Genomic DNA, 26,800 nt, shown 5'->3' on the forward strand with positions numbered 1-26,800 from the left:
ACATCAGCAAGTCAATACTCTGACATGCCAGCTTCCTAACTCCTGATTTTTTATAACAGAAACACAGGTCAGAGATAAGGACTGAGGACCAAAGACACTTTTCTAACACCAAAAGTTTATTTAATCCTTCACTTAGAATTCAGTAACCAAATGTTACTGGATATGTGAAAACCTCCAACCAAATCACTGGGGAAAAGCCCAGAAATAGTGAACATCAACCTTCTTCAGAAATTGAAACTCAGGACTTTGGGGTCCAGCACACATTTATCTTTAATTTCTATGAGTTCACATATTCAGAGTTTTTGTTTGATTTACAAATTCTTTCCAAATCAAAAACATAAAAGAGAAGATAAGGAGAGCATACTAAATTCTGCCCAGTTCACCAACCTTGTTAAATTTGGGCTTGCCTTGTTATGTGTTGAAACACAATTCACTTGCTCTAATATTTCATTATAAAAGTCTTTAATGAACTTGCTCTGAATCTAGCAACTTGATTTAAAACATATTAAATCCACAGTAAAGGCTCTCAGAAAAGAAGAAAAAAATTTAATTTGAATTGTTCAGATACTAGAGACATCCAACATGCCTCAGCACACATCAATTCTTCCATGTCAGCACTTAACAGCAAGCATAACACTCATTTTATGCATCTTTGTGAAGACAAAGAGTATTCCAGCAGGTAGTTTCAAGGACAGGACTTTCATCCTCTGCCTTGGCATCATAAATTTAAGGATAGCAAAAAGCAAGGGGCCCCTTTCTGCCTTTTTTAGAAGGCATTTCCATTAATTATTTACTAACCAATCAAAAAACAGCTCTTCCCTCAAATCATAGTAAATCTGTGACAAAAGCAAGCTATAAAAATAGAGAAAATTACTCAACCTTGGGAGTATTTAACTGTATGTCACAGTAAAATCTTGCAGCTGCAGATGCGATATGAGTTCTCCTGCAACGAAGAGTTTGTTTGGTTGTTTCATTACTCAAGTTCCCTCCTATTTTACTGAAAATAATACAGTTGCTTGAGAAGTAACTCTAGGTTGCATTGTTCCTCTTTCTGGCAATTATTCACAACTCTTCCTTCTTTGAGAGAACATGAATTGATATTAAAGTGGGGATAGCGACCCAGAGAGTATAATATTAGCCATATTCCCATACAACATATTCACACAAGGAGTACAAAATTTGTACTAACATAATACTTTCTAAAGCATGTTACACTCCATACCTTTTTGGGAAAACTGGTGATTGCATTTAACATTTAATCAAAGATTCACTCTACTGTAAAACATCAATTTCTCTTCAATTTTCCACTTAGTAATTCAAAAACTCTTTTGAATGTCAATGCTGGTAATTTTTGTGCTGGCTACAACTTGGTCAGAAAAAAAAAATCATTAGCATATTAATAACTTGGTGCCTCTAAGGGATATTTAGTTGGTCCTACATCAGAAAAAGAACCTTGTTTTTCAGTCCTAATCTTAATTACAATGTGATTATAATCTACCACAATTTCCTAGTTTCCTCCATTTCAATTTGTTGAGAGGGATTTCTCAATGGGCAGCATGAAGTACTGTCATAGTCCTAAGGAGAGCAGCTCACTGAGAAATGGTCACATTCATTAAGATGTAGAAAGGAAAGCCAAGAACATACACATGCAAATAAGAAAGTGCGAATTCTCTAAACAGAACTGCAAGAGGAAGTTACACTGGCAAAATGGAGTTGCATTAATTAAAATACAGGTAGGTGTCTGGGAGTAGCTTTTTAGACTTTATAATATTTTCTATTCTTTTCTATTATAAATCAACCTATTCATCAGGTTTCGTGAAGTATCTCAATCCTTTTTCAACCTTAGCAGAGCAAATGCTTTAAGACAGGAAGAGAAAGAAAACTCATGTCCACATTTTTGCACAAAACAATTATTGCTCATATACACATTCTCATGTATCCTAATCAAAGGCGTACTCATTATCAAGGTTTTTATTATTTTGTGCTGTTAAGAAATGGATCATAAAGAATATATCTAATAGAATAAAGTGGACATTTATGATAAATAATGGTGGTTTCAAAGTCTATTGTTGTATTTGAAGGAACAACATACAAATCCAGAATTTTGTACAAAACTTCTAACATTTTAATATACTGTTTCTTTTTTCTTTTTGATCCTTATGAATGATTTTTAGGAATTTCCAGATCTTCTGCATTCATACATGTAAGTCTGGAACAGAAGTGAGGTGTTCAAAGGTAATTTTCAATAGCACAGACAATGTTCAACCTGTCACTATGGATAGTGACTAGCATAGCACATCTGTTTCAGCAGAGTATTCATACATTCAGCTCATATTAGGAGTAGAGAACACTCAGATGCTTGTTGAAGTGGCCCACATTCTTCACAGTCTTATGCAATGTATGTTCCTGTGTTCATGCAATTTGTGCAGTTGACCTAAAAAATTACACCAATCATGGAGTTTTGACTCACCTTAGTACCTCACCTTTACCTTGCACGAAACTGAAATGCTGCTTTGGAACTTACTCAGCAAGAAAATTTTACAGACTAAGCAGAAATATGTACTTTTTTTTTTTTTAACAGAAACTAATAAAAATAGACTTGAAAGAGGGAAATAGCCAGGAAAAAACTGAAAGAATTATGAAACTAGACACTGCATGAATCTCCCCAGTTAAACAAACACTCTGCTTATTTGCTTTAATAATTGACCTACTTCACATGGGAAAAATTAACAGCTGGAGAGAAAGGAATAACCTAATGTGCTTTGCAAGCTGAATTTCAAGTGTCCTTTTTACAGTGGAACATTCTAATGAGGACTTTGAAAACACCAGAACTTGTCCCCAGAGTACTTAGTGCAGACTGAAAGCCTATGATACGACAGGGGTTTTTCAAGCAGGTCCTTGTCTGAAGCAAGGAATCATTGCCAGCTAAGAGAGGCAGCCCAGGCACAGCAAAACCTTACAAGTACGAAGTGCAGAGGTGGTTAGAGCAGTTTACATACTGATACTAGCTTGTTTATAAGGCACATATCACTTGCTCTGAGCCCTCAGTGTTTGGAAAGAGCTCAGTGTTTGGGTCTGAGCCCAGCCACCCCTTCCTTGGCCCTCCAGGATCTCCAGCAAGTACCTCCCCCAACAATCAAAGCAGGCTTGAAAGGAAATAAATAGACCCGTGTGGAGTTCTCTGTGGTGATTTGCATTGCCATCACACAGGAGGCACAAATAAGCTTTAATCAACCTCAGTCTATATGGAGAGAATATTTGTACAGTGAAAATATAATTAGTAATGTTCATAACACTACAACAATCTAGTGTCTGTGACTTGATCTGAGAACTCCTTGTTAGCAAGAGCACAACAAAATTCTCCTTCGATTGCTGAACATCTATCAAAGTATTGTCAGAGGCTGAGCACTTCCACTAAACAAACTTGCCTAAATCCCATTAGCTCTGCTTATCACCACCACTTGTTCCTCTAACAATTAGAAGGAAATACATTTCTGCACTTTCATTTCAATCCTTCACTATTATGACCATAAATAACAGTAGGAAAAAAAATATTGTGGCCAGGATGAATTTGGCCAATATGAAACTCTGTTAGGGTAAAAATGCCACAAGACTATTGTCTGTTGACAACAAAGCTCTGCAATGGTTAAAAAAAAACAGGCAAACAACCCCTTCCCACCACCAAATAAAAACTGAAAAATAAAACCAACAACAAAAAGAAAACAAACAAAAAACCCCCAACAGTCTGAGTTATGTTAGTTTTCTCTGAGAATTCAAAGAAGACAGATAAATTGTCAGAAACTTAGGAAAAGTCAAATATATATGATATAATGCAGTATAAAAATGGTAGATTACATCAAGGATGAAGGGATGGAAAGCACATCAGAGGCAAAGATTAAATTCAGAATTAAATTGACGATTTCTCCACTTAAACTGGAGAAAAGTCCTGTCAAGAAGATCCCATGAGACAAGAACAGAAATCATCAACCATATAAATATAGGATGGGGAAAAACTGGTTAAGCTGAATTCTTAGACTAAAGAATAGAAATGCTGGAATAGATCACAAGTTGAACATGTAATTAGCACACTAAATGAGAAAAAAAATAGTATTTCAGACTGTACCAAAGTCTGAAAACCAGAGTTTTAGACCTTAGCTAAGTAGAACACTTTTTTTTTTTTTTTTTTCTGGTCATCTGCTAAGAAAGAGTATTTTGTCCTTCTTTAGCGACACGGACTATATTTGTAGGACTACCTCATATCACAGTGTAAGCACTTTTTCTTCTATTTCTGTTCCAGCTCAGGGTCACTTAAGTCCCCTTTCTTCAAACTTCTGTCAGAGATCACTAGAACTGGTCTGTGTTATGGGCTATATCTTGAATACATACAGTTTTATAAATGCTTCCTACCACACTGTTAGAACTATGCATTCATTTTTGATATTTCCAAAACAGTTTCACCTCCCTTTTCTCTTTGGTGGTCAATTACTCAAATATATACAGCATCAGTCAAAAAATCCTTCATATTTCCATGCTACGTTTTTGTGAAAAACGAGCTTAGCCTTGCACTGAAAACAGACAGGATATGGAAAACAAGAGTTCATTCACAGAATGCATGGAAGTAAAATCTCTCCCAACACCTATATCCAGCTTAGCACTGTGACACTGAAATAGATTTGTGAAGCAAGATAAATTTGACAATGGGAGTCAAGTAAAATAAAAGTAATAAAATGAAAAAACACCAAAAAAACACCCACAACAAAAACCGAAACACCAAAACCCTCCACCCATCTAAAATGCTGTTAATGACTGCAAAAAGGTATTTCTTTTTGTATAATGTTTCTGCTTTTTCAAGGGCTTGCCCCAGCAAGGAAGTCTCACCTTTCTTCTGTATCTTAATAGTGCATGCTTTCACCACAGTTGGATACAAAAATTATACAGGCATTCAGCAGTGATAAAGGCATTGGAAAGCACAAAGTCTCAGCATGACAACTTCAGCAGCAGGATGGGATGAAAACCAGAGGAGAAAGGAACAAGGAGAAAAAAAAGAAAAGAAAAAAATCAATGCAAGACATGAGAGTGACAGGTAGTGTGGGGCACTGCACACCAGGCATGGAGAATTTCCTTTTCTCTACTATGTGTTACAGCACTCTGTGCAAGGAGCACCATGCTTGAACCATACAAAAGGACGTTATAGCAAGAACCAGGGATTATGTTTAAATTTAAATTGACAGCTGAGTTAGTGGTTTATTGTTTTTAAATGTAACACTTTTGGGGACAGGGGGTGCTTGTAGACTTTTCTGGGTCATATCCTTGTTTGTTGACTATCGGTATACTTGCCCAGAACTTTTAATGCTGAAAATACAAGTAACACCAAAGATAAAAAATTTAGAAACTAAAGGTGGTTTGGTTTGTGTTACCCAAGACCAAACTTTCAGTGGAATTTCCAACCCATGAAAAAAAAAAAAAAAAAAAGAGATTTCAAACTATTACTTCACACTCTGAATATGAGGAGAGCTATGCAAAAAATAAATGAAATGCATTTTCACAGCAACTAATTAATAAGAGTGTGGTGTACAATACACATACACACTGGATTATATAGATCCCTTTATGCATCAGCCATGCAGCACCTATGCTTTAAATTCTTTGATATAAATTCTATGAACTGAAGCTGCACTGGTCTTAACTTACAGATGCTGCACACCCAAACAGTGAGTGCAAAGGAAATCTGACAGAAACATACTGCAGCATGTGAATAAATCAGCTACTCCTCATCAGGGTGGTGAATCCAATACAACTGAGACTCAGCTTGGATGACATGTAAAGTCAACTCTCACAGGTCATGATTTTCTGTAGAAATTGATCATGATTTCCTGCAGACAGTAACAACTCTGATCAGTTCTGTGATGTGTGTGGGATTCCTAGAAAAATGATCAACTGATGGAGTGAAAATTTATTTCAGAAAAAAAAAAACAAACAAAAAATAACAAAGCCTCAAAACAAAAATAAAACACCCCAAACAAACACCAAACTCAGATTACTGAAAAAAAAAGTTATAGTTGGTAGGTATACATGTCTTATCAACCTACGTAAGGAAGTAGTACTAAAGCAGGGTATCAAGTTAAAACACGAGCTAGTATGTATTTTGTTTTAGCTAGAAATTCATAATGTACTTGCTATAGTACACAGTTATAACCACAATTTTGCTTGCTGACAGATTCTCCGAGGCAAGAACTATATTCATACATTTCTGCAGGACTAATTAAAATGCCTGCAAAAAGGCTAAGGAGTCATCATGCTTGAGTGCACTAGCTGGGGGTTTAAGTCTCTTCCAATGAAGCTCTAGTGAATCCAAGGCAGAAGCAACAATAATGACTCTTGGATTCTACAGAGTGCATACTCTTTAGCCTTTGCAATCCCTTTTTTATGGAATTTTTTATCAACACTCTGTATTACGACTTTGATTTTTCCCCTCTTACTGTCCAAAGTTTGCAAGTATTTTTAAAGGTGGGACCTTCAAACTACTGCTGGTGCTCTTGGCAAAGCAATCAGATACACATCCTTTGCATGCAAGAAACAAACAACCACTTTTGCTTTCTGTATGGAAAACTTCTAAGTTTGGGAGAATGGGATTCTGATGAAGAGGTAGTACAAACCTGAATTGCATTTGATCACCTTGAAAATAACTGGTAAGAAATCTTTTTCCTAGGCATTGATCAAAATGTTTCACTTCAACTCTTTCTAGCTCAAATAAGAGAGTGATTCAATCGTCCTCACTGGGAAATGGACAAGACTAGCATTGATATGGTAATTTAGAGGGAGCCCATCATCTGGTTCATGCAGCATCGCTCATGCAAATACAGTAAAAACACTGGGTTTTAAGTGATTTACAGGATTAAAGCTCAAACTCTAACAGGTAGACAGCTCCTTCTTTTTTTTTTTCCAGTTAGAACAATTTCTGTATTTTTACCCATGTTGTTACTATTCATTGATCTATGCATAATCGAACCTGAACGTGTTGTTACCTATAATTCAGGATTTAAATTTACAAGATATATTCCATAAGAAAGTTTCTAGAATTATCTCTTGAGATCTCCACATACCCAAGATATGGTATCATAAGGTACAAAAATGTAACTTAGGGAAAGTGGCCACAGATGAACAAAGGAAATTGAGAAGAGAGGGCTCAGAGGAGATCTCATCAATCTGTATAAATACCTGACTGCAGTGGGGTTGGAGCAGCCTTCCAGCCTTAGACATCCTGTGATTGTGTAAGCTGCAGAACACTTTGCAGATACAAAGCAGTATGTTTGGTAATCAGAATTTAAATCAATATAACTAAATTCTTTGCAGTGTTTCAAAATTATTTGATTATGCTCCTTCACTGTTTTTATGAAGAACTTATCACAGAAAAATTACTCTCATTAAGGACAACTAGGAAATAAGATAATTTGGAAATGGAATAAAATATACTTTCAATCCTGTATTTAGACACTGGTTCATTTAATGAATCATGTTACTTTGCAGAAGACACGTGGAATATGTAAACCATTTATATTAAAGTTGGATTCAGTAATTACAGGTATTCTAGCCACTTACAAGGATTCATTTGCAATGACATTTCCCACATCAAATTCAGCAGATTCAAGGCAAACAGAAGTTCTACAGTAAAAATGATAAACAACCACGCAGTAGAATTCCTGTCAAAATATGTCTCCGAGAAGCTAGATCATTTAAATTAAAATGCATAAATATTCTCTTCAGATTAAATGAACAAAGTAAGAAGCACTCATTGGAAATATTTAATTTAGTTATTTTACATTTGCACTTTATACTTGTCTTCTTACAGAAAAGCTAATATTGAACAGTTTTTGTTGACTTAAATGTTGGTTTGCAGCTAAAAAAAACTATTATAAACCTTAAACATATCTGTCCTTTTTTCTCAAAAATATATAATGTTTTATATATATTTAGATTCTGTTTGCAAATGTTATATTAGAATATGTTGAGTAACGTTTTCTTATCAGAAGAATATTAATGACTGCTGTCACCCTGCATTTCTATGCCATCTAGAATCATAGCATATCTGAAGCTGAAAGTGACCCATAAGGATCATCGAGTCCGACTTCTTGTTCCTCACAGAACTATTTAAAACTAAACCATATGATTAAGTGAATCATCCACATGCTCCTTGAAGTGACAGGTTGGATGGTATGATCACTTCACTGGGGAGTCTGTTCCAGTGGCAAACCTCCCTCTGCGTCAAGAGCTTTTTCCTAATGTCCAGTATGAACTTCCTCTAGAACTGCTTCATTCCATTTCCTCATGTCCTAAAAACAAATCAGTATCTGTGGTATTATCCTCCTTTTATGTATCTTCAATTGAAACAATTAAAGAAGAAAGGCTAAATTATTTATGAATTCCATGAGATCTACAAGTCTAAGTATTATACACAAAGATACAAGGAAAATCATTGTATTTGGAGTTTGGATCAGTTGCAAGTTTCTGGTGTTTTTTCTTTAAAAAAGGAGAATAAGCAAATCCCATCCGTTTGGTAGACAAATGTCACAATTTATGCAAGAGATTTGTCCAATACCACGTTCGTGGTACGCTGCTCCAATATTATGTTCGTGAAAAAATAAACCAACTAAAATTTAACAAGGTGCAATTAACATATCCAGAAGAACTGGGCCCAGTCTTTGAAAGATTAATCTCTGTAATTATTTCTGCACATTTCTTCAGGGCCTGGGCGGGCGTGGGGAGGCGTACAGCAAGGTGGTCACAACAACAGCTTGCAAGAATAGCATGTGTTAGGCATTTACTCTTCCTCTGGTCAACAGCTCAAGATTTCTGTCTTACAACATCAACAGCAGCAGATATTCTGTATGAAAACATTTTCAAACTGCACACATATTGGCAAGTCAGAAGAGCAATTTGGAACAATCTTGTGCTGAGAGCAAGACAGATTTTTGTGATAAACTACGATAGTTTCAGAATGCACTCAGTGGGAACATCTAAATATAAGTCTAGTAAATAAAAGTGAAGTACATCAAATCTTTTAAGATCATGGCAAAAGTTCATTAATTTTATTTTAAATAAAGTCTTGAACACCTGTTTCCTAGAGGTATATTTGAATTGAGTAAGTTCCCAATACATTGTTTTGCTGAAAAATGTCCACACTCAGAAATAAATACATGAAAGTAATCTTATAGTGCTGAAGTGAATGATACATTACAAAATAAAAGTAATTTCCTTTTCTATTTATATATTGTTAAAGAAAAATATATATCTGCATTTGAAAGGGCATCCTTGCTAAATTAGTTACATCCCTCTTCGCTCACACACCACTTGAGTGATACAAGTGGGTAAAACACATCTCCAAGTACAATACTGACTTAAAGAAAAAAATGAAGAGACAATTATATTGTCTCACAATTGAAAGTATTCCAGACTGACTGAATGGCACATACTCTCTTTATCCTAAAAGGCATCAGGGGCATGTGGGGAAGACAAAAAAGAGCTGGTTTATTAAAGCAGCTTCAGTGTTATTTGTCTAACCAATACAATCACTTATTCAATTTGGTTGAATTTTCAAGGCAATTTTGAAATCCCTTTTATGCCTGAGCAGAATGCTGTACACAGTTTTCCACTGCACATGAAACTGCCAAGTGTGGTCATGCAATGGCCACAAATTACCATTCTGAGGGGAAAGCAACGCCGCCAGAATGGAAGAGCAGAAACAGATAAATATTACTCTCACACACAACATGACCTCATGTTTCATTTGTCTTATTTTAAGAATGAAGCTTCATAAACTGATGCAGTTTTCAATTTGACCTTTCCCTTCCTCTTCCTAATTCTATTTCAAATAATCATTAATTCAAAGATTCAGAAGAACTATGGCATCCTTCAGTGGTCAGCAACCCCAAAGCCGGCATGAAGCAGAACCAGCACAGTTGCTTCAAAGGCACCTCTCTTTGAAGTCTCCTTTAAAATATGTCTCTCTATATGTCTCCATCACCATTTGACAATAAAGAAACCAAATACTTGCAGAAGAATACTTGCTTTCTTCATATATAGACACCATTCATTTAAATAAAAGAACAAAAATAAATAAACTATAGTCACACAACAGTATTCTTCCACAGCACTGCATTTGAACTCATTAGTGCAGGGATTATGCAGGGAATAGAAGGCTAAGGAGACAAAAATAACAGTGCGAGTGTAGATACATAAAAATTTATGTTTGAACCTATAAATGTGCCTTTGTACCCTCCATTTCCTTCTGTTGTTCAAGACAACCTTAATTTCAGAAAGAATGCAATACTTAACTCTCTTTAAAAGAATTTAATCTTTGGAACTTCACTGAATGGATATCTATTCCCAAATATTTACTGAACAAAATACAGCTAGTCAAAGTTTTAGTCAGTAGAAGATTCAGATCTACAATATGAGCTGGAGGATAACTTATCACAGAAATATAAAGAAGCTTCATAAACACCATGAATCTGGTTTGTTAATTTTTCCAAGCAATTGTCATGGTTTAGGAATGACACTCCCCAATTTAGTGGCCCCCGTAATGAGACTCTCCCAAACCAGATGTCACTCGCTTGCTCCAGGGGTGAAGTTGAGAATTATGGGTTGAGATAAGAACAATTTACTGCAAATAGCAGTGAGATAAGAAAAAGTAACATTAATAACAAGTATACCAAAAACATAATGCAGATACTCAACCCACTAGTGTAAAAACCTGAGTCCTGACACTCAATTCCACAGAAATTGTGGGGTAAAAAAAAATCCAAAGAGCTACAGACACTACAAATAACAGGAAAAAAAAAAAAGAATTAATGCAATCTTTAACACAATGTAAAAATAATGGAAATCTACATTACTCAACAAGAACAATGAAAGAACTAAATTGTTTTCTTTTCCAGCCTTATATGATAAGCAGAGTCTTTATCACGTATCTCTAGAGTAATCAGTGAAGTTATCTGGAATTCACAGAATCCTGGAGAAACAACGCCAGAGAGAAATTTGAAGGAAGTTAAAACCAAGAAATTGGGAAAAATAGGGGCATAGAAATACTGCATTAATATTCACCTATTTAAAAAAAATATAAATTCCAGGCTTCCCTGAAGAAGACTTGCATGCCTTCTTCATTATGGATGGCCGTCTTTCCTGATCCTATAAATGTACATCAGAACTTGCACACAACTGTGAAAACACAAAACATACACTGCAGCCCCAGGTGAGCCAGAAAATGGGAAATTCCAGAGGGAGGCAGAAGCCAATAGCGGTTTTCCAGAAACTTCCCTCTTTATACCATGGGACAGGCTATGCACTCAAGTCCAAGTCAACGTGCCAGATGGCTGGCCTCAGGAAGGCCTGCTGGCTCTCCTCCCTCATGAAGGGATCACAGACAAGACTCCTTCCTATGCCAGATCTCCTCATAATGATGTGACAACCCCAGCAGCCTCCTCACTTACTGTTTTTGCAAGCTGTAGATCCATGCAGCTATATACTGAAGAATTCTTTTCTGACATGCCCTTCCAAATACCAGCTTACCAGGATTAAAAGGAGGCAAACTCATGAATTATCCAAATTAGCCACAGCAAACAATATGCAAACCTCAATAAAACTAACTAAAAAAGAACTGTCAGTGTGTTGATGTAATTAATGCAGATGGAACCGTGATAACTACGTGGTCACTTTTCCAGGTTATAAATTAATGGCAACTGCTCATAAAAGAAGCCTGTATAGAAACTGCTGGAAATTAGACTTCCTAATTTATGCTAAACCTGAAATTTAAAAACAATTTTCATATGTGATTTGCAAATGAGATTATTCCTTTATTTAAATTAGTTATTTCATCATAATGTTACTAGTTTTAAAAAAGTACAGTGAGGGAAAAAAAAAAGTTTTATTTACCTCTGAACTGCATGCACCTCCTTGCAAAGCTGGCAGAAAGCTGTAGTCAGACCTGTCTTTTGCTATAAGAACAAGTAAAGTGTACTCGAAGCATGGCATAGGAACTCATTATTGCTATAACTGTAGACTTAAAAATGAAATATATTTCTCACTTCAGTACAAAAAATTTCAACTATAAACTTTTGTTTATAGTCAATAAGTTGAGTATCCAATTCAGTCATATTACATTTTTAGCATATTTAAAATTACATTATCTGTGAATGCCTATTTATTTTTAAATAGGCTGGTGTCACACACAACAGCTTTGACACACATAACAAGTCTACCTTACAAAAATAGGAGGTGAAAAGGGTATTTAGCTTTTAGCTGCTGTGTGCTACTGAATTAGATGGACATGTTTGCAGAGCTGCTCTGAGGGATTTGTTACAGCTTGCAAAAGGGGATTACCATAGTGTTCTTTCCAATTTATGTGAAAAACTCTCAGTTGCACACCAATATCCATCAGTATGACAAACTCCTGATTCTGACACATATAAAACCAATTTGTGATTGAAACTGACACAGAGAACTACTTTAGTCAACTAATAATCACTCAAAATTACCTCCAGGAAAATCCTTGTAGCTGCATTATTTAGATTAAGTGCCAAGGCTCAATCTGAACTTCTTATGAAGAAGGCAGCTTCTCTTAAAACAAATCTCTGTCAAGTTGATAAGAGTTAATGTACCTGGCAGCTCCTCACTAGATATCAGGTTTAGGTGCAGAATGCTGATGACACTGGAGCTTTGTGCTACCAACAGAAGTCATTAAGGTGAAAGAACTTTCAAATGAGTCTCTTCTGTAAATTATTAAAAGAAAATTATTCTTAAGATAAAGAATTCTTAGCTCAAGAATTAATTTACTTGGAGGATGCTTGATAAAGGATCCTTCTGTTTGTTTTTGACATATGTGAAATACATTATAGAGCATTATTCACCATGCACTGGACTATTTTTCATGAATCTATGTACACAGATAGCTCCAAATACACCCTGTGAAACCAGAAGCATTATAGTGGTTTTTGCCAGATCTCAGCTGAGCTGAATACCAGCCAATTAACAAAACATTTGATTAATTGAGCAAACTTTGACTTCAAGGGCATAAACTTAAACATACAGTATCTATAGATATCAAAAAGAAAATGCAAAATAAATGTAACAATGAAAAATGTCTTGTTTCAAGCACGAAAACAAAACGTTTCTTTGCTTGCTGGTCTGCAAAGAAACCTGTGGAGATGCCACCTTAAAGGGGAAGACCAGCCTAAATACTGCAGGGGATAGGGCTAAACTACACAGTCGATGCCAGGTTTGTGGGTATGCAACTGTAACGATTCACCTGTGGACACCTGCGGACTGCCTGACAGTCCTGCCCTTTGCTACTGGCTAAAAGACTCGCTAATAATAGAACTAAAGGATTTTTTGTCTTGTACGACCTGCCCTTAAAATTACATTCTTACTACAGAGCCCCACTGTGTCCTTTGTCAGTTAGAAGGATGTTTATTTATGAAATAGAGCAAGCAAAGCTTCCAACAGTGAAAACAGACCATGTTTTTTGCATTTAATGCATTTTTTTGCTTTATTTTATCCAAGTAAGTAAAAACACACATCACACACATAAATAAAAGAAGCTGCTGTTCCTTCAGTCACTCACTTTGTGCTGACTAAATCCTATTTCCAAAGAGTTCAAATTTTTCAGAGAATAAGTTTTGGATATGCCAATACCTGTCTTCCCAAACCTGCAGTTCTTTCTCAAGCAAGCTAAGTATACACTTAAACTGTTATTTCCAAAATTTTGTAGTTAACTCTGGCTGAAAAGATTTTTGATACAGCTTTTCTCAAGAAAAGATTCATACCCTCCTGCCAACACAGATAATCTGGCATAACTGTTCATTTAGACTCAACTAAATTAAATCCAGAGAATTTGCATATTGTGGTAATTAATCTCACCTAAGAAAACAGTGGCATTGTGCCAGCTACGAACCATTACTGGAAGATGTTGCAACAGCCTAACACTGTGGAGCTGCAAAATACCTATAGTAGGGCATTTTATAGATATATTACGGTGAACTATATCAAGTCAAAACATGCCCTGGAGGTAAAAAAACAAAACTGCTTCATTCTGCTTGGCTTGCATGAAGGTCTGATGACTGATCTTCCCTTGGTCAGATCTTCTGTACAATTCAGTCCCTGCCACTGTCCTCATTTGAATTAAAATAATCTTTGAGAAAAGAGAGAGATTTCAGGCTGAAGGGTATTGGTTTCTCACCATATTTATTTCACTGACATTAAACTACTGCTGAGGAAATTATAACACTGTTACAAACTAAATAAACTACAATGTTTTATGTGAGAAAGGCAGTGACTCAACCAGAGAAGCAACATTCTGTCTTTAACAAGACACAAGAGCTTATGAGAATAACAGATTACGGTACACCTCACATGACAAAGGGCACAAGATATGAGAGTTTTGGGAATAATTATTCTGCATTTATTCACTTTATGTGTGTAAATTTCAGTAATAATGTCACCTTAATGTAGTTATTTGAATTTAACACACTCATGTTTATTAAAGAAAAAAAAGTCACCACAACAACAAACCTTTCTCTGAGTTACACTCTGGGTAAGTAAATGTCAAGCAGTAGGAGAAATTTAAGTTACACAATATCACAGATGTGCTCTATAAGCAATTTTTTATTTTGCTTTGTACTGTGCAAAAGCCTCTTGGGAAGGAACCAGTTGGTCCTTTTTATAGCAAAGACGATTTCTATATGCATAGCTCAAGGCACTCAGTAGGAAACTATAAATAACTAAAACACAAAACAGGACTCACTGTCAAATTTTTATCTTAAAATATAACTAAATACTGTTGTTTTTTAAAAACTTGCAATGCCGATCTAGATAAAGTGTTTCAATAAATCTTGCAGGATCCTAATGCTTTCCATGGGCAAAGTACAGAATACCTTTATGTCCTTCTATTATCACTAGAAGGTGACCGTGAGATTGTGTCTTTAGCACAATCTGCTGGGCTGCCTACCTGACAAATAGTCCTTGCACCGGAGCTTTGGGAAGAGGCCAGTTGCAACAACGCCATGAATTGTGTTGCTCACACCTGGATATTTGCAACAGTGTCAAAACTATTTTCTAAGCATCTCCCTTAACAAAACGGCCTTGATGTCTTTAGGCCTTCCTTGCTACATGCCTGTATGACTTTGCTGGGGGGGGGAGGGGGGGGGAACTGAAAGACAAGGCTTTCTTTTTCCCAGTAACAATGTAAGTGCTACTAAAGAGATTACTACAGTATATAGTGACAGAGCTTGCTAGAAAAAGGGGAAGAAAAATGGCACTATTAAACTCCTCCACTGAGTGTTATTTAAAAGCAAGGGTTATACAAATGGAGTATATGGAACACTTGTGTTCTCTAAAAAGCCTGTACTCTTTGTAATACACTTGCTTTGCACCACTAAATTCTTAGTTTTTACTCCCAAATATATATATATACGGGAAATAAAACCATAAAGCCTTAAAACAAATGCCATAAAGCCCCAAAGAGATTTCTAGATATTTTCATACGAGTAGCAAGAATTTCATCACTGCTACAAGTGCAGAACTGAGGAGACCAGCTCCCTATCGCAGCATACTACTTTAAACTGAACTACAGTGAGGAAAATTTGGTTGTGATGAACATATCTTAGGTATCTTTAGATAGGTACATACAAAAACACTTCACAAAGTATTTTTATAAAATAAAACATATTTTAAAATAACTTTTTCTACCAGCTAATCTGCTGTTAGATCACAAACATACAGGAGGTAACACAAGTCCACTTAGGATGTCTACAACAACAGTCATTTGGAGGTGTAGAAGGATTTCAAAATGGATCAAATATATAACATGAATGCCTATAATATCCTCTGTCTCTAGTAGTTTATGGATTTCCAAGACCAGAGCCCTGAGGTTTTCTTTGGAGATCGGTTTTTAGTTTGCTTCATTTTGTTTGTTTGTCTGGTTTTGTGGGGTTTTTTTGTTTGTTTGTTTTTTGGAGGTTCTTTTGGGGGTTTGTAGGGGTAGGGGTTTGGTTTGGGTTTTTTTGGTGGGTTTTATTTTTGTTTTAAAATAGTTCTTCATAGATTTCTTTTTGAAATTCTCCAAACATACCTTAAGCCCATGTCAACTTTTATTATCTGCAGCGTCCTGCAGCAGTTCAGTTTATGCACTGAACTCTTGTTCTTTCCTCAGATGAGACAGTGAACATTTCTTCCCTATTAATTTTCTCCATGCCACTTATGATTTTATAGCTTTCTAAAATAAGCTCCCCTTTTTTCAGGATAAAGAGTCCCAGCCAATTCAGTCTTTCCTTGCACAGAAGTCATTGCATACCCTTGATCATACTTCCTGCCCTTTATAGAATCTACTCCATTTTTACTTCATGTTTTTTGAAAGATGGAGACCAGAATTGCCCCAAATTCTGAACACACAGACACATCATAGAATCATTCAGTGCCATGATGATGCCCTTTTTTCTACTTCTTCCTAAAAATACTTAACATTGCATTGGATTTAAAAAAAAACAATACTGGGCATTCAGCTGCAAAAGGATGACATAACAGATACTTGTTAAGTTCTAGAGACTACCCCAAGAATGTTTCCGGAGGAAAATTTGACAGGTGACTGTTCGTCATTTTCTTATGGAGTAACACAGGCCAAATATTGCCTCTTCTCGTTTATGTGAAAAATCTCGATTTAATTCATTATATTGGTTATCAGGATATGCATAATTTCTTTTTATTGGTAGAGTTTCATGGAATAATGTAGTAAATACTAGTAATTAAAATGTTGGAAGAGATGATTTGTAAAAAGATAATACAAGAATACTCTAAGATGCTTTCTTGAAAAAGGTAATGGTTAATGATTCTATGAGAAAAAAATTTTCTGCAAAAATTAGAGGAAAGTGGTGGACATATGCAGACAGAGACTCAAAAAATACATGCAGTTTAACTATACAGGGACAATACAATGCAACATAAAGTATCTCTGACTCACATCCAAGTGACACTACCTAAATATGCAGTAACCCATCAGCATGAATGTAAAAAGACTGAAAGGGTGTTGCTGCATAGCTGCCAGTAAGGAATTTCCATGCACTGTTTTTGTCAGTGATATATAAATTATATATTTCTGAAATACTAAAATATTGCACTGCAGCTTACTGTATCTGTGCATTCTCAACAGTTAAATTAGTACTACACAGTGAGATGTTTTCAGCAGAAGTGTGAACAACAGAAAAATGGGGTAAGGATGATGGCAGAGCAAGTTTTTAATAGAAAAAAGGCGCTTCAAAACAATGGATGGGCAACCAAGGGACTCCAAGACGGTACCATGCCACGTAGGAATCCAAAAGAACCAAGAACCTATAATCAATATACACTCAATTCCATGTTATAGACAGTCAAACCTATTTCTTAAAATAAATTTTATTACTAGACTGCTGTTCTCATCATTGCTATCTTTCTCCAAATTTCCAGCATCCTTCTCAATTCTAGCCTTTATTAATGGAACTAAAATATTTATATTTAATAAATAAACAAAAGAGAAAAATACTGTCTCACTTTTCATCTAGTTTAAAATCTAACAATTTTCCTGAATGTAGCACTGAAAAAGATAACAAAAAATATATTGAATGGGGGCAGTCCTGGGGAAAGCAGGTTATACTGTCATAGCTAAGAGAAAAGGGGAAAAAAAATAGATATATCATTCTGCTTGCTGTCCAAATAAAATGCAAGTCTCACGATGAAAAGGCCTGAACAGTAAACAATTTCAAAATTGTTAATTTTGAAAATTGATTAATTTCAAAAATGTTTCTGTGTTATTTGATAGAATGTTAAAAGTAATTAAAAGTCTACTTTGAATTTTAGGTATAGATTTCTTACATATTTATCATGTATATAAATTTTAGAAGATATTTTAGACGCAAGATATATATGGAAAGAAAGATAAGAAAATTCTGGAATTGCTCTTAAAAGGTACAAATATGTACACATAAGACCCACCAAGGGTCTGTCTTTAGGAACTACATTTTACAGGAATAAGACCAGAACAGCTGAGAAAAAAAAATGTAAAGCCAAGACTAAATAAAATCTATTTTCCTTCTGAAAACCTGGGAAACCTCGGAAGTCCTGTATAGACATTTGCAAGACTGGATTTACAAAATGCAGGAAGGTATTCGGTTTCCCTTATTTTAATAAAAGAGATGTAGCCTACAATTCTTAGCTTCACACTAACTGCAACTATGACATAGTCCTTAGTTTCCCTTAATTTTCCCAGATTCAACTCTTACTGTAGTCAGATGCTTCTTTTCCCCTATATACATTTCCCATTCTGCTGTGACGCATAAGGTTATTCCGTCTAGCACTGAGGGGAAAAAGAAGTCACTGTTTTTCGCTACCATTCGTATCTACTGTTCTCCAGTTTCCTTCTGTAACAGTCTGCCACTATTAAGAACATTTTAGTCATTACATCATCTTTTTTTTTCTGTACAGATTTATTTATTTATATTTACCTACCTTAATTTCATTTCCTTCTACATAAGTTGATTTTTCAGGCTAAAAATCAAGGAACTTCAGGCTCTGTTACTACCTGCAACATTTTGCCAGGAAAATGAAATGCATACCTACCGTAAAATAACCACTGAAATAGCCCACATAATCAGCTTACTTGAAGCATGCTAACTTTTCCTTAATTTTATTAGCAATGGCTTGTCCCTTTCACCATGGCTCCTCACTAAATTCAGGATTTGCTGAGAACACGGAGTTCAAAACTGTCAGGTTTACCATTAGGCACATAAAGTTTACTTTTTTTTTCCTTATTTTTACAATTAATAATTGCAAGTCTGACATTTAAATTATTTGTCTAAAATTTCCAAGTCAGAATAGAAGGTGAAATTGAATGAGGTGCTGGTCACAAACAAGATGAAAGGTTAAACATGAGGCAGAGATCTGATCATGCAAATCCATAAATGCCATTTAAAAATAATTCAGTTTTATCAAAGTCTCTTAAAACAGCTATATTCAGGATGTCTGAGAAAACTTTCAGAGAATTTTAAGTACAGAAAAGAACACAATGAAGATAAAAAGGCAAACAGTGGTAGGAGGTCTAAGCGCACATACTCAAATAAGCAGGGAAACAATTCCAAGTGTTGTCATAAAATTTAATTATAGAAAAGGGAAAAAAACCCCAAACAAACAAACAAAAAAACACCCCTTAACATTTACAAAGGCCAGGAGAAGCTTTTTTACTCAAACATCAAGAAAGTCAAAGCCCATTTCATAAAGTCAATCCAAATGAAATTCGGGGATAACTAACAGCAGAGTTATTTAATGAAATTACCAAGGAGTCTCAGAAAGCATCCCAAAGGCATTTTGATGAAATGTATTTAAAAATGACTGAAATCTCAGCTGCCCAGAGATGGTGCTGGAGCACGAAACAGATGAAATATTGAAAGAGAGTAAATCTTTAACACAATAGCCCTGCTTCAAACCATAGTTCAAGAACACACACAGCCCTCTTGGGGGGCCATTGAACAGAAAAGAGGTAACACATTATTTGAGCAACACTCTCCCATTCCCAAGCAACAACAACTGGAAAGGGTGCTCTGGAAGACGTCATCTGTTGCTTTTTACCTTCAGCCTCCAGTTTTCATCAGCCTCTACACAGGTAGGCATGGGCTTCCAGAGGGGACACTGCATTGCCCACCAAGAGAGAAGAGACATTCAGTTATATGGACATAACTTGATAGACCTAATTGCTGTATTTCCGAGCTCTTTTCTCAATTGGAAAAAGGAACCACTCAGCGTGAAACAGGCCAAGAAAGCCCAAGTAAAATAGGAGTTATGGTGCACTGGCAAACCATCTTATGGGCTACCCTGGACACCTCTGAATCCCTTGCATGATCAAGCTGCAGGGCCAGAAACCACCATTCTACAGGGAGAAAGGCCTGCAGCAGGCCTGCACTTTTTTTTTTTTTCCAGTTAGAACTAAATAAACAACAGTAAAATACCATGTAACCATGACTGTATTTTCCCACAGGCTCAGGCAAGAAAAGAGGACAGACAAATAGCTGGAAGTGACAGAATTTTCCAATGCAGTTACTTGGAAATATGTTGTAAATATATCGGCTGAATTTATCAGTGATACAAATTCATGCAGGTGTCTCTAATAACTCTGACATCTCCTGAAACCAAGATCTGAAATTGAAAGTTTGAAGAATTTCTCTTATTTTGGTAGTTTGAGAGATTTGTCATGCACTTTAAGAATGCTTAATGTTCAAGAATCTGATTCCAGTTGCACTATCCTAAAACACCAACCGCTAAAATTCTGGGTAGATTTAGCAGGCAGAGGGAGGGTTAAGAAAAAGTAGAAAATTAGCCTGAGAAATATTTTTCTTTCCCCCATCTTTTAGCACCAGCCTTTAAATGACAACAGCACAGAAATACTGAATAGCAGAAGCACAGAAGAGCCATTAACACTCACATTTCTATTTCCACATGATTCTATTGATATCTATAAAATAAGCAAGGTTGTTTGTAATATTTGTAATAACATCTTTTTTCTATTTAACTCAATTCCACTGCTTCATTTTTTTTCCTAGTAGCCAATGAACCGAATAATCAATCCAATCTCATACAGCTTGGTGATCCTTGTCCTGTGTGGTGCAGAGACATTTAAGAGATTATACTCTTCAGCCAGAGGAGGAAACTGGTCACCACTTCGTACAGCATAACTATAACCTGTGGTACAGACTGTGATAAATGATGCCATCTTTCTGTACCTTCAGAGGCAGGTGCTGGCCACTGAGTGCTTCCATACAGCGAGTCTCCACCTCAGCCTAGACACAGAGAACTCACCAAAGCTACTGAAAGGAAAAATTTGAAAGAAGGCCACCATAAAGAAGTTAATTTCTGTTCTGATAGCTCCTTGACTTTTAGCAGAGCATCATGGATAAAAATCATGACTGTATTCATCACTTTAGTCTATTTTCAGATTTCAGTTTCTCAGGTTACTGCATGTCACTCAAGATCTCAGTAATTTATCTCTTTGTTCCACTCCTTAGAGAGGTTTAACACCTTTGGTGTAAGTCAACATTAATGCTATAGCACTATTCACTACAGCTTGAAATCTAATGCACTTTGCTCTAATTATGAGGTCATTACTAGTATGCACAAAGGCATGTAATCGATTAGAAACAACATACTTCTCCATAAATTATATACTTAGGAAGCATGTCTTAGATGGCAACCTAGTAGCATGCCAATTAAAAAAAAGTTTATTAGTCCATGAATTATAAACTTAAACCTATCTCAGAAAAAAACACAGGTGTTAAATGGCTACAACTCAAGAAGGCAGAATATCTAAAGCAATAAATTCCGAGTATTCTGTGCAACAAAACATTTATCAATGTATAATTAAGCCAACATAAAGAACAACTATTTTCAGATCTTTCTGGTTTTTGCTAAAAGAGAGGCCAAAACATCTCAATCTTATGATTGCACACCATCAACAAGAACACACTTTGATTCCGCAATAACATGCAGCCTCACTACAGAACACCAAAGCAGAGTGAATTGTTTCTTGTCTTTATTCTGTGGAAAGATTAAGTTGTCCAGGTTTTTCAGTTAAAAAAAAAATTAATTCCCATGCCCCACATCTGGCAAGTACTGTGGCTGACTGATAAAGGAACTGCAAGAGAGCGCTAAAGGTCTCCCAACTTTTCTCCACATGGCTGCCTTGTCCCCATGACATGGAGAACAGCTCCAGGTGTTCACTCCATGTTAGGGTCACAATCTGAGGATGATCTAGCTCCCTTATTACCCAAATGTTTCTTGAAAAACACTTCAATTTCAGGTTACCCAATTAAAAGAAAGTTTCCACTGCCATGGTGACACAGGCACCAGTACCACGCTGTGCTTCCCCTTTCCTCTGTGCTACAGTAAAAGGGCCATCTCTTTTCTGAAATCCCCAAGAGCTTCCTGAGATCATCCTGCTTGCTAGTGGGCTATCTTAAGAGTGAATGCAGCTGAATACAATTGTACATATTTTAGTAGCAAATGTTAATAATCTAATTACAGTGAATCCCAGTTCAGGACCAGATTGTGGTCGAATCCAATGCCTCTCTCATATACATTTCCCTCAGATTGAAACACTCCGAGTTAACATTTAAAATCAGAATTTTCAGCTTGGCAACCTTTAAAACCTGATTTGCACTCACTTGTCACTGTAAACAGAATATTTTAATGCTACAGTTAAGTTTTATAAAAATGAGCAAATGCACATTAAAAGCTCTTCTTCCAGATATAAAATTTCCTATTAATGAAACTCAGCTTTAAACATCTTAACACACAAATCTCAGAAACATTATTCCACTTGTAAATTTTAAGCATCACCAATAAAAATAATGCTTACCAAAGGAAGCATTTATAATTGCTGCCTTTTTTCTCATCTGTTTTATATTAGAATGCCTCAGCAAGATAAAAGCATCGCCATCACCTCTCCCAATGGAAAACGCAGCAACCAAAGCTGCATACTAAGGCACCCAAGAATGAAAACTGGTCTCTTTAAAAAAAGCTCAGTTACACTAGAACTATGCAGCCTACAAAACATTTGCGTAGGCCTTGCTTCAAATTCAAGGGCTATCACTCAACCACAACAGACAGTCATGCTTTACATGAGGGAGGAGATGGTGGGACCCATAGCTTACACCCTGATTAGACACAGCATAGCCTACATAACGCTACCATGAAGGCTGTGTTAATTAATCTCAGAAAAGCCACTATTAGTCTGATTCCGGTTTAAATAAAATATACTTGATTTGGAGAGAAATTATCACGGGCAGCAGCCTCAGGCACAAACTCTTCCAGCTTTAGGCAGGGGTGGATAATAAACTCCCAGATTCCAAGGAGCTCTGTCAAGATGCACTTCACAAACCCATAACAGCCCCTATCTATTAGTCTGAGAGGACCCATCTGAGCATGTAACATCCTGCTTCTTCTATCCCAATCTGTGAACACCAGTAATCACTGAAACCTGAAGTATCAGAAAGAGGGGCAGATATTTCCACATTCATCTTTCTTGGCTGACGAACCATCTCAGCCTTTTTTTAAAATTCTTTTCCTTCTCTCTAAAAAAGCATCATTAGTCCACCCATTTAACTGCAGTTAGTCTACTTGGTGAGGAAGGGCTGCAGGCGACAGAAGCAGCTTCAGCAGCTCTCAGTCCTGATCAGGCAGTGTGTATTCCCAGTCCAAGATCCCTGCGCAGCCTCTCCAGTACCATGAAGTGACCACTGGGTATGCCTAGATCAAATAAACTAGGCCACAAGCTGATTTGGCAGCCCCAGATTTGTCACCACCCTCAGAGGACTCAGATCTACAGCTCCACCTAACCCAGAGGACTGTTTCCCTCCTTTCTCAATCCATCTGTTTAAACAAGGTCTGCTAGATTTGTTTTAATGCTGGGGTTTTTTAACTCTTCTTTTTTGCCTGAAAGTCACATGCTAATGGAAAATTACTAAAAATCAAATCCTGTAACACTCCAAATCAAGGATTTCACAGAATCTCAGAATGGCTGAGGTTGGAAGGGTCCTCTGGAGGTAATCTAGTACAAATTCCCTCTCAAGCAAGAACACCTCCAGCCAGTTGCCCAGGACTCTGTCCAGATGACTTTTGAGTATCTCCAAGGATGGAGAATCCACAGCCTCCTTGAGCAACCTGTTCTGGTGCTCATCACTCTCACGGTGAAGAAGTGATGAAGTGTTTTCTGATGTCTCCTGTGTATCAGATTGCGCCCACTGTCCCTCTTCCTGTCACTAGGCACATCTGAAAAGAGCATGGCTTTGCCTTCTTTATACTCTGCTTACACATTGGTAAGATAGCCCTAAACTTGCTCTTCTTCAGGCTGAACAGTTCCAGTTCTCCTAGCCTTTCCTCATAGGAGAGAGGCTTGTCAGCCAGTAAAATGCCCCATGTCCAAGAAGGATGCCCAAACAAAGTGACCTATCCTGTTCAATATACAGTGTGGCATCAATGTTTGACAGTGCACGACTGTGATACTTGGACAACAGGAGAAGCTCTGCAATGCTAGTGCAACCAATGCTGCCTTTGAGGAACCAAACCACAGAGATGTAAAAGTAAAATGAAAAAAAACAATATTGTGTAAATTTGGAACAGCACTTTCCACTGAGGGAGTTTGTTGAAGGTAAATGTTATTCTTTAGTCATCAGTACAGTCATTTTAAGGATTTGTTGGAGCTGCACTGCATACTGATCTTCAGCATGTTTCCACGGAAAATGGTAATGTGGCAGGAGTGTTTTCAATTGCCCAGCAAGGGACAGACGAGGAGGGAGTGTGTTCCAACAGGGTCAGGTTTCTCACAGCCCCTCGTAGCCGCACTGGTCACACTCAGCTCATTCAGACCACAGAGGTTTAAAGATCACAAATAAGCACAAAGACCAAGGCTCACATGACTGCCTATGAACGAACCTTCACTGTATTTTACATTCAGTTCAACACAAAATCACAGAATATTCTGAGTTGGAAGGGACACGCGAGGATCATCAAGTTCAACTCCTAAGTGAATGGCCCATACAGGGGTCACACCCGCAACCTTGGTGTTATTAGCAAGCACGATGCTCTGACCACCTGAGATCTCAAGGTCAGCATAACCAATGCTGCATTTTAAAGCTATGTCAAAATCAATCCACAAAGATTTGTAAGTAATTAATTGATTTTGTTCCATTTGCTGAATGAGAGGAGGGGGCATTTCACATAGCTTCTACTGTATATGTTCAAGTATTTGAACATTAAGAAAAACAACCACAGGGGTTCCATACCTAAGGGCCCAGGAAAGTGTTTTGTATTCATACATTCTTTTTCACATAAAAAGGTAATATCTTTGATGGAATATTCTTAAATATTGCATGCAGGAGTCCTTAATGTTTAAAACCAGTAAGTTATTTAGATTTCATTTTTATTTAAAGGCTTCTGATAATGTTAACAGTTGAAATAATGCAAACAAACCATCATCTTGGAGTCATTTGCCTTCCTGTGTTCCCATATAACCTCTAAGCAAGATACTCCACAAGGGACAAGTCATATGCAAATTTATTTTGCAGCTTGGGATTGTGCTAAATAATTACTAACAAAAATGTATTATTTAGCTCCAGGCTATCTCACTGCATTAGAATTAAATGGCAACTATTTGCTCTTTCACTCATGGCAAGAGCTACTGGGCTGATGTCAGCATCATTTTGAATGCCATTATCACATTCTCTGGGTTTTTAGAAGGAGCAGGCAGATTTATTTACAACCTAGTGTCTCACATTTCCTTGAGCATGACACCATAGAAAATACACTTCTTATTCTAGATTACCAGGAGTATATTAGTATTATTAAAAGGTATCCTTATATTAATAAGGTTGCTATGACATTCCAGTGTCTATGGGGAAAATTCATCACCACATACCATTTGAGCACCAGTAGGCAACTGTGCATATTTATGTGAGGGAAGTGCCAGAAAGCAAAATGCACTTTTGAGTGTTTGCCAAAGAGCCATGTGACACGTGCCCAGATCTGGTATTAAAGGGTTGTGAGGGGTTTAATTCCTTTTTTTTTTTTTTCTTTCCAGAAATACCAATGAAGAGAGTAACAAGACACTGCACAAGCCTGAATCCCAGCTGTTCTGCTCGTTGGACAGATACCAGAAGCATCAGCACTCTACACTCTCACTGACAGGTAGAATAGGCTAAAGAAATACGACTGAGCCACAGGATTGATTGCTCTTCATGGTTAGTGACACTGGAGTTAAAAGGTACGAGACTTGCCACACTACAGGCACTACCAAATCACACTGGAAATATCCCCTCTATGTCTTTCCTTCCAAGGAGGAAGTGCTTGCAAGTTCAGCCATTTGGGCTGAATCTTTCCACAATATCCTGCTACATCTGTGAGTATTAGTGTCACAATGTGGCCAAAAATTACTCGTTTCTAGGGCTTAATTGAGCACATATAAAGACACACACTCCCCTGTCTCTGTCTTAACTAACGCCATCCTCTTTTTCATGTCTTTGTTAATGGTGATGTTTATGATGGAAATATTGTAATAATGCATTGAAAACACATTGCAAACTAATTATTCATGAAGTCAAACAAACACTTCTACAGAAATATCCTCTTATGGATTCACAGCAAAGGGGGATTTGCTTTCACTGCTTGGCAATATACTTTTTCTGCAAGCAAAACTGCGCACAGCCTGCCCTTGACGCAGCCTTGGCTTAGTGGCACTCTTTCTCTACTCTCTCCCTAGGTTTATCTTGACACAGACTGAACTCAAAAACCCTTTGGCCTAACTCTGTCATAAAACCAAAGCATCCAAACTTTGTTCCAACATAAAATGTAATCTTTCATGGACACTGAGGCAAAAAATAATTGAAGTTCATGAACCTGAACAACATCTTTAGCAAAGTCTTCCTCAGTCAGAGGGCAGAACAAGATTAGTTTCCTTCTGAAATTCCATTAATAGCTTTGTAAAGCACTTCTATCTCTGTCCCATTCAACTTAGGAGGTTCAACTGACTCTAAAATAAAGAACGAAATAAAAATACTCCCTGACTTTTTGAATCTGAGTTCAAGGTTAAATTTAAGCTCACCCTTCTCTCTAGACACATGCAACCAAAAAGTGGGAGAAAAAATTAGGGCCGTTCAGTGATCATCAAACATTAAAATGTAGCCTTGTATTTTGAATGCTCATGCCCTCGACAAGGCCTGCAAGCACTACAATATTGAACCTG

The 26,800-nt window shown here is 36.7% G+C and overlaps 1 protein-coding gene across 1 annotated transcript in view; it reads right to left on the minus strand.

The window, feature by feature from the left end:
* ZNF385D (zinc finger protein 385D) overlaps window positions 1-26,800 on the minus strand; it is a 410,553-nt gene that overhangs the window by 346,645 nt on the left and 37,108 nt on the right. The window lies entirely within an intron of this gene.

This window comes from Empidonax traillii, unplaced genomic scaffold (genome assembly GCF_003031625.1).
Source record: "Empidonax traillii isolate 1590-97213 ecotype Southwest subspecies unplaced genomic scaffold, ASM303162v1 scaffold81:size2596050, whole genome shotgun sequence".
In the NCBI taxonomy this organism is placed as follows: domain Eukaryota; kingdom Metazoa; phylum Chordata; class Aves; order Passeriformes; family Tyrannidae; genus Empidonax; species Empidonax traillii.